Source organism: Ranitomeya imitator, chromosome 2, assembly GCF_032444005.1.
Source record: "Ranitomeya imitator isolate aRanImi1 chromosome 2, aRanImi1.pri, whole genome shotgun sequence".
Lineage (NCBI taxonomy): Eukaryota > Metazoa > Chordata > Amphibia > Anura > Dendrobatidae > Ranitomeya > Ranitomeya imitator.
The window spans coordinates 374160319-374170356 of NC_091283.1; the positions used below are offsets into that span (position 1 = coordinate 374160319).

Genomic DNA, 10038 nt, shown 5'->3' on the forward strand with positions numbered 1-10038 from the left:
TTTTCTAGACATTATGCAGGCTTTTCAAGATATAACAGTCCATTGTCCCATCTATACACCTCCCCCTGATTTCTTTCCCCAGGTCGAGGGGCCATACTGCGGGCAAGCTCTAAGGCGGGGTCTGTGAGTTGGGCTTCCCTAAAATCTTTGCAATCTGTCTCACCTCAGTCATTGGCCACAGTTTGGTCAGATGTACTCCCTGCCATTGGCTCAGTGAAGGATGATGGAGGCTTGAAGCATAGGTTATCCTCAAGATGGGTGGCAGAATGATCCACATCAGGATGTTGCTTGGCTTGCAACCTATTACAGCCAGGACAAAAAGTGATGGGGAACTCACACTATACTCGCAACAGTTAATATAAAAAGGAAGCTATAATATCAAGTAAAACCTATTCACAAGAGATATAGCCGTATTAAATATATTATAAATCGTTATTGGCAAAGTGCAAAACAATGTTTTTTTTCGAACAGGTACAGTGAGGAAGCACTAAGGCGACAAAACAGCTGGAAGACATGGATATATAAACATTATAGAGGTTACATCAGGTAATCATAAAGGGCAAAAGTTAAAGGATAAATATCCATAATATTAACCCCTTTACCCCCAAGGGTGGTTTGCACGTCAATGACCAGGACAATTTTTACAATTCTGACCACTGTCCCTTTATGAGGTTATAACTCTGGAACGCTTCAACGGATCCTGGTGATTCTGACATTGTTTTCTCGTGACATATTGCACTTCATGATAGTGGTAAAATTTCTTTGATATTACCTGCGTTTATTTGTGAAAAAAAAACGGAAATTTGGCAAAAATTTTGAAAATTTCGCAATTTTCCAACTTTGAATTTTTATGCAATTAAATCACAGAGGTATGTCACACAAAATACTTAATAAGTAACATTTCCCACATGTCTACTTTACATCAGCACAATTTTGGAACCAAATTTTTTTTTGTTAGGGAGTTATAAGAGTTGACCAGCAATTTCTCATTTTTACAACACCATTTTTTTTTAGGGACCACATCTCATTTGAAGTCATTTTGAGGGGTCTATATAATAGAAAATACCCAAGTGTGACACCATTCTAAAAACTGCACCCCTCAAGGTGCTCAAAACCACATTCAAGAAGTTTATTAACCCTTCAGGTGTTTCACAGAAATTTTTGGAATGTTTAAATAAAAATGAACATTTAACTTTTTTTCACAAAAAATTTACTTCAGCTCCAATTTGTTTTATTTTACCAAGGGTAACAGGAGAAAATGGACCCCAAAAGTTGTTGTACAATTTGTCCTGAGTACGCCGATACCCCATATGTGGGGGTAAACCACTGTTTGGGCGCATAACAGAGCTCGGAAGCGAAGGAGGTCAATTTGACTTTTCAATGCAAAATTGAAAGGAATTGAGATGGGACGCCATGTTGCGTTTGGAGAGCCACTGATGTGCCTAAACATTGAAACCCCCCACAAGTGACACCATTTTGGAAAGTAGACCCCCTAAGGAACTTATCTAGAGGTGTGGTGAGCACTTTGACGCACCAAGTGCTTCACAGAAGTTTATAATGCAGAACCGTAAAAATAAAAAATCATATTTTTCACAAAAATTATCTTTTTGCCCCCAATTTTTTTATTTTCCCAAGGGTAAGAGAAGAAATTGGACCACAAAAGTTGTTGTACAATTTGTCCTGAGTACGCCGATACCCTATATGTGGGGGTAAACCACTGTTTGGGCACATGGGAGAGCTCGGAAGGGAAGGAGCGCCGTTTGACTTATCAATGCAAAGTTGACAGGAATTGAGATGGGGCGCCATGTTGCATTTGGAGAGCCACTGATGTGCCTAAACATTGAAACCCCCCACAAGTGACACCGTTTTAGAAAGTAGACCCCCTAAGGAACTTATCTGGATGTGTGGTCAGCACTTTGACCCACCAAGGGCTTCACAGAAGTTTATAATGCAGAGGCGTAAAAATAAAACAAAAATTTTTTCCCACAAAAATTATATTTTAGACCTCAGTTTTGTATTTTCCCAAGGGCAACAGGAGAAATTGGACCGCAATTGGACCCGGTGGGGGGAACCACCGTTTGGGCGCATGGGAGGGCTCAGAAGGGAAGGAACGTCATTTGGAATGCAGACTTAGATGGAATGGTCTGCAGGCATCACATTGTGTTTGCAGAGCTCCTAATGTACCTAAACAGTAGAAACCCCCCACAAGTGACACCATTTTGGAAAGTAGGCAAAAATAGAAGAAAGAGCGCACTACCAATACAATAAAATAATAACTAAACTCGGGGTGCAAAAAAGCGACCAAAACAATGAAGCTAAACTAAGAAAAAAGAGGCCACTTTATACAAATGCACACCACATACAAATAAAGTAACAATAATCAAACATATAGAAAAACAGGAATTTTATTACCAGACAATAACTTAAAAAAAAGACATAAAACATAATTAAAAACAATAATACATAAGAAGCCTGGTCCGTATACATACAGAATACATAATGTATACATACATATAGCTTAAACCTGCACACTCCTACTTATAGAAATGATGCCAACCCTCTGGCTCATGGGACTGAAGATACCCCTGAAAAGTTTAGAACCCTATCAGACACACCAACCATATATTGGCCAAAAATATGCGCCAAGACAAAAGACGCTGCCGTGATCAGAAAAAACAGGCACCTATAGCCATGAAAGAGACCACTAACCACAATAGTAAAAAGCAGGTTCCTCCTCCTCTCCCTTCTCATGTGGGTAATTTTAAGGTGTCCCGGCCGTATTATGGGCCTTATGTCTGGTACTTGCTATAGATACCTCTTCAGACATCACGCTGCTTTTTACTATTGTGGTTAGTGGTCTCTTTCATGGCTATAGGTGCCTGTTTTTTTCTGACCACTATTATTGTTACTTTATTTGTATGTGGTGTGCATTTGTATAAAGTGGCCACCATTTTGGAAAGTAGACCCCTTAAGGAACTCATCTAGATCTGTTGTGAGAGCTTTGAACCCCCAAGTGTTTCACTACAGTTTATAACACAGAGCCTTTAAAAAAAATTAAAAAAATTTTCCACAAAAATTATTTTTTAGCCCCCAGTTTTGTATTTTTCCAAGGGTAACAGGAGAAATTGGACCCTAAATGTTGTTGTCCAATTTGTTCTGAGTACGCTGATACCCGATATGTGGGGGGAACCACCATTAGAGCGCATGGCAGAGCTCGGAAGGGAAGGAGCATCATTTGGAATGCAGACTTAGATGGATTGGTCTGCAGGCGTCACATTGCGTTTGCAGAGCCCCTAATGTACCTCAACAGTAGAAACCCCCCACAAGTGACCCCATATTGGAAACTAGACCCCCCAAGGAACGTATCTAGATGTGTTGTGAGAACTTTGAACCCCCCAAGTGTTTCACTACAGTTTATAACGCAGAGCCGTGAAAATAATTTTAAAAAAAAATTCCCCCCAAAGTTATTTTTTAGCCCGCAGTTTTGTGTTTTTCCAAGGATAACAGGAGAAATTGGACCCTAAATGTTGTCCAATTTGTCCTGAGTACGCTGATACCCGATATGTGGTGGGGAACCACCGTTTGAGCGCATGGCAGAGCTCGGAAGAGAAGGAGCATCATTTGGAATGCAGATTTAGATGGATTGGTCTGCAGGCATCACATTGCGTTTGCAGAGCCCCTGATGTGCCTAAACAGTGGAAACCCCCCACAAGTGACACCATTTTGGAAACTAGACCCCTTAAGGAACTTATCTAGATGTGTGGTGAGCACTTTAAACCCCCAGGTGCTTCACAGAAGTTTATAACGTAGAGCCATGAAAATAAAAAAAATCACATTTTTTCTACAAAAATGATCTTTTTGCCCCCAAATTTTTATTTTCACAAGGGTAACAGGAGAAATTAGACCACAAAAGTTGTTGAGCAATTTCTCCTAAGTACGTCAATACCCCATATGTTGGGGTAAACCACTGTTTGGGCGCACCGCTGAGCTTGGAAGAGAAGGAGTGACGTTTTACTTTTTCAATGTAGAATTGGCTGGAATTGAGATCGGACGCCATGTCGCATTTGTAGGGCCCCTGATGTGCCTAAACAGTGGAAATCCCCCACAAGTGACACAATTTTGGGAAACTAGACCCCTTAAGGAACTTATCTAGATGTGTGGTGAGCACTTTAAACCCCCAGGTGCTTCACGGAAGTTTATAACGTAGAGCCATGAAAATAAAAAATCGCATTTTTTCTACAAAAATGATTTTTTGCCCCCAAATTTTCATTTTCTCAAGGGTGACAGGAGAAATTAGACCACAAAAGTTGTTGTTCAATTTCTCCTGAGTACTTCGATACCCCATATGTGGGGGTAAACCACTGTTTGGGCGCACCGCTGAGCTTGGAAGAGGAGTGCCGTTTTACTTTTTCAATGTAGAATTGGCTGGAATTGAGATCGGACGCCATGTCGCGTTTGGAGAGCCCCGGATGTGCCTAAACAGTAGAAACTCCCCCACAAGTGACCCCATTTTGGAAACTAGACCCCTTAAGGAACTTATCTAGATGTGTGGAGAGCACTTTAAACCCCCAAGTGCTTCACAGCAATTTATGAAGTTGAGCTGTGAAAATAATAAAATCCTTTTTTTTTCCCTCAAAAATGATTTTTTAGCCTTCAATTTTTTTATTTTCTCAAGGGTAGCAGGAGACATTGGACCCCACAATCTGTTGACCAGTTTGTCCTGAGTATGCTGACATCCCATATGTGGGGGGGCACTGTTTGGGCACCCATCGGGGCTCGGAAGGGAAGGAGCGCCGCTTGGAATGCAAACTTTGATGGGATGGTCTGCGGGCGTCATGTTGCATTTGCAGAGCTCCTGATGTACCTAAACAGTAGAAACCCCCCACAAGTGACCCCATTTTGAAACCTAGACCCCCCAAAGAGCATATCTAGATGTGAGGTGAGCACTATAAACCCCCAACTGCTTCACAGAAGCTTATAATGTAGAGCCACGAAAATAAAAAAATCATATTTTTTCCACAAAAATGATCTTTTCAACTCCAAATTTTTACTTTTTCAAGGGTAACAGGAGAAATTGGACCCCAAAATTTTTTGTGCAATTTATGCTGAGTAGGCTGATACCCCATATGTGGAGGGGACCACTGTTTGGGCGCATGGCAGAGCTCGGAAGGGAAAGAGCGCCGTTTTGGAATGCAGACTTTGATAGAATGGTCTGCGGGCGATATATTGCGTTTGCAGAGCCCCTGATGTACCTAAACAGTAGAAACCCCCCACAAGTGACCCCATTTTGGAAACTAGACCCCCCAAGGAACTTATCTAGTTGTGTGGTGAGAACTTTCAATGCCCAAGAGCTTCACAGAACTTTATAATGCTGAGTTGTGAAAATAAAAAATATTTTTTTTCCACAAAAAAGATTTTTAAGCCCCCAAGTTTTTATTTTCACAAGGGTAACAAGAGAAATAGGACCCCAAAATTTGTTGTCCAATTTGTCCTGCGTATGCTGGTACCCAATGTGTGGGGGACCACTGTTTGGGCGCACGGCAGAGCGCCGTTTTGGAATGCAGACTTTGATAGAATGGTCTGTGGGCGTTATGTTGCGTTTGCAGAGCCCCAGATGTACCTAAACAGTAAAACCTCCTCACAAGTGACCCCATATTGGAAACTACACCCCCATGGAACTTATCTAGATGTGTGGTGAGAACTTTGAATGCCCAAGTGCTTCACAGAAGTTTATAATGCAGTCGTGAAAATAAAAAAGATTTTTTTTTCCACAAAAAAGATTTTTTAGCCCCCAAGTTTTCATTTTCACAAGGGTAACAAGAGAAATTGGACCCCAAAAGTTGTTGTTCAATTTGTCCTGAGTATGCTGGTACCTCATGTGTGGGGGGACCACTGTTTGAGCACACAGCAGAGCTTGGAAGGGAAGGAGCGCTGTTTTGGAATGCAGACTTTGATATAATGGTCTGTGGGCGTTATGTTGCGTTTGCAGAGCCCCTGATGTACCTAAACAATAGTAACCCACCACAAGTGACCTCATATTGGACACTAGACCCCCCATGGAACTTATCTAGATGTGTGGTGAGAACTTTGAATGCCCAAGTGCTTCACAGAAGTTTACAATGCAGAGTCGTGAAAATAAAAAAAAAAATTTTTTTTCACAAAAATGATATTTTCGCCCCTAATCTTTTATTTTCCCAAGGGTAAGAGAAGAAATTGGACCCCAAAAGTTGTTGTATAATTTGACCTGAGTACGCTGATACCCTATATGTGGGGGTAAACCACTGTTTGGGCACATGGCAGAGCTCGGAAGGGAAGGAGCGCCATTTGACTTTTCAATGCAAAATTGACTGGAATTGAGATGGGACGCCATGTTGCGTTTAGAGAGCCACTGATGTGCCTAAACATTGAAACCCCCCACAAGTGACACTATTTTGGAAAGTAGACCCCCTAAGGAACACATCTAGGTGTGTTGTGAGAGCTTTGAACCCCCAAGTGTTTCACTACAGTTTATAAGGCAGAGCCTTGAAAATAAAAATCTTTTTTTTTCCAAAAAAATTATTTTTTAGCCCCCAGTTTTGTATTTTCCCAAGTTGTTGTCCAATGTGTCCTGAGTACGCTGATACCCCATATGTTGGGGTAAACCCCTGTGTGGGCACATGGGAGAGCTCGGAAGGGAAGGAGCACTGTTTTACTTTTTCAACGCAGAATTAGCTGGAATTGAGATCGGACGCCATGTCGCGTTTGGAGAGCCCCTGATGTGCCTAAACAGTGGAAACCCCCCAATTATAACTGAAACCCTAATCCAAGCTCACCCCTAACCCTAATCCCAACCCTATTCCCAACCGTAAATGTAATCCAAACCCTAACCCTAACTTTAGCCCCAACCCTAACCCTAACGTTAGCCCCAACCCTAACCCTAACTTTAACCCCAACCCTAATGGGAAAATGGAAATAAATACATTTTAAATTTTTTTTTAATTTTTCCCTAAATAAGCGGGTGATGAAGGGGGGTTTGATTTACTTTTATAGTGGGTTATTTAGCAGATTTTTATGATTGGCAGCCGTCACACACTGAAAGACGCTTTTTATTGCAAAAAATATTTTTTGCGTTACCACATTTTGAGAGCTATAATTTTTCCATATTTTGGTCCACAGAGTCATGTGAGGTCTTGTTTTTTTGCGGGATGAGTTGACGTTTTTATTGGTAACATTTTCGGGCACGTGACAATTTTTGATCGCTTTTTATTCCGATTTTTGTGAGGCAGAATGACCAAAAACCAGCTATTCATGAATTTCTTTTGGGGCAGGCGTTTATACCGTTCCGCGCTTGGTAAAATTAATAAAGCAGTTTTATTCTTCGGGTCAGTACGATTACAGCGATACCTCATTTATATCATTTTTTTATGTTTTGGCGCTTTTATACGATAAAAACTATTTTATAGAAAAAATTATTTTTGCATCGCTTTATTCTGAGGACTATAACTTTTTTATTTTTTCACTGATGATGCTGTATGGCGGCTCGTTTTTTGCGGGACAGGATGACGTTTTCAGTGGTATTATGGTTATTTATTTCGGTGTTTTGGATTGCGTGTTATTCCACTTTTTGTTCGGCAGTATGATAATAAAGCGTTGTTTTTTGCCACGTTTTTTTTTTTTTTTTTTACCGAGTTCACTGAAGGGGTTAACTAGCGGGACAGTTTTATAGGTGGGGTCGTTACGGATGTGGCGATACTAAATATGTGTACTTTCATTGTTTTTTTTTATTTAGATAAAAAAATGTATTTATAGGAACAATATATTTTTTTTTTTTTGGGGGGGGAATTTTTTTTACACATGTGAATATTGTTTTTTTTTACACTATGACATTGCCCCGGGGAGGGGGGCATCATGTTATAGTGCAAGATCGCTGATCTGACACTTTGCTGTGCAGTGTGTCAGATCAGCGATCTGACATGCACAGCTGCAGGCTTCACAGTGCCTGCTCTGAGCAGGCGCTGTGAAGCCACCTCCCTCCCTACAGGACCCGGATGCCGCAGCCATCTTGGATCCGGGCCTGCAAGGAGAAGGAGGAGGTAAGAGACCCTCGCAGCAACGCGATCACATCGCGTTGCTGTGGGGGTCTCAGGGAAGCCCGCAAGGAGCCTCCTCCCTGCGCGATGCTTCCCTATACCGCCGGCACACCGCGACCATGTTTGATCGCAGTGTGCCGGGGGTTAGTGTGGCGGGAGCGGTCCGTGACCGCTCCTGGCACATTGTGCCGGATGTCAGCTGCAATAGTCAGCTGACACCCGGCCGCGATTGGCCGCGCTCCCCCCGTGAGCGCGGCCGATCGCTATGACGTACTATCCCGTCGGTGGTCATACGAGCCCACCTCGACGGGATAGTACGTCATATGTCAGAAAGGGGTTAATGATTGATAGCAAGTTTTGAGATTCACATAAATGTATTATTAAACCTTTGAAAAAACTTGATCGTGAAACGTGTATCAGAGTTAGAGTAGTGGTCTGTTTTTTTTAGCACTTTCTTATGTCCCAGTCTGGTCTATAATATTCTGCTTTATGCACTTTTGAGCCACTGGATTTTGCACTTTATTTTTCCAACTTATGTGCCTTTCTGCATCATGCTTTCATCCTCAGTCCAATTGCAATATTGCAATCTTTTTTATCTCCTGTGAATGTGTTTTAAAAAATTTTTTTTATGATGATTAGTCTGCTTTCCGAAAATACAAATGGCTTCTCTCCTGTGTTAATGTATAAAACATTTCCCACATTATGAACATGAAAATGGCTCCTCCCCTCTATGAATTCTCTGATGTTCAATAATATGCGATTTACTGTTAAAACGTTCTCCACATTCAGAACATGAATATGGCTTTTCACCTCTGTGAGTTCTCTGATGTCTAATAAGATGTGATTTACTGTTAAAACATTTTCCACACTCAGAACATAAATATGGCTTCTCACCTGTGTGAGTTTTCTGGTGTATAATAAGATGTGATTTCCTATAAAAACATTTTCCACACTCAGAACATAAATATGGCTTCTCGCCAGTGTGAGTTCTCTGATGTCTAATAAGAAGTGATTTCCTGGAAAAACTTTTTCCACACTCAGAACATAAATATGGCTTCTCTCCTGTATGAATACTCTCATGTTTAGCAAGACTTGATTTGTTGTTAAAACATATTCCACATTCTGAACATGAAAATGGCTTCTCTCCTGTGTGATTTCTCTGATGTATAGTAAGATTTGATTTGTTGTGAAAACATTTCCCACATTCTGAACATGAAAATGGCCTCTCTCCTGTGTGACTTCTTAGATGTATAGTAAGATTTGATTTGTTGTTAAAACATTTCCCACATTCTGAACATGAAAATGGCTTCTCCCCTGTGTGAGTTCGCTGATGTCTTAAAAGATTTGATTTCCTGTTGAAACATTTTCCACATTCAGTGCATGAATATGGCTGCTCACCTGTATGACTTCTTTGATGTGCAACAAGATTTGATTTTTTCGTAAACCCTTTTCCACATTCTGAACACTCCCCTTTGTGAATTCTCTTATGTTTAACAAGACTTGATTTTTTGTAAAATATTTGCCACATTCTGAACATGAATATGGCTTCTCCCCTGTGCAAATTCTCTGATGTGTAGCAAGATGTAATGTAACAGTATAACTTTTCTCACATTGTGAATATGAAAATTGATTTTCTACTGTATGAGATGATAGCTCAACATCCCTCCTGTGATGTTTGCTTTGCTTAACATTCTGTGACAAATCAGAATATAAAACCTGTTGAAAAGTGTCAGTTGACAGATCTTTGCTGCAAAGGGGTGCCTGTATAACTGGTATAATGGCATCTTCTTCATATGTATGTTGTGTGATCCCATGATCATCTGCTTTAAAATCTGATGACTTCACATGACCCTCTGAGTTTCTGATATGGTCTTCTGCCAAAAATAAAATTGATTGTTTATTTAATAATATTACTATATAGTTATATTGATTTATCATGTTTCTGTATAAATTTTAGCAAACAAATTGC

At 40.7% G+C, this 10038-nt stretch overlaps 1 pseudogene; it reads right to left on the bottom strand.

Annotated features, from left to right (window-relative positions):
- LOC138666610 (zinc finger protein 420-like) overlaps positions 1-9706 on the bottom strand; it is an 81164-nt pseudogene extending 71458 nt beyond the window's left edge.
- Between the last annotated feature and the right edge of the window lie 332 nt (positions 9707-10038).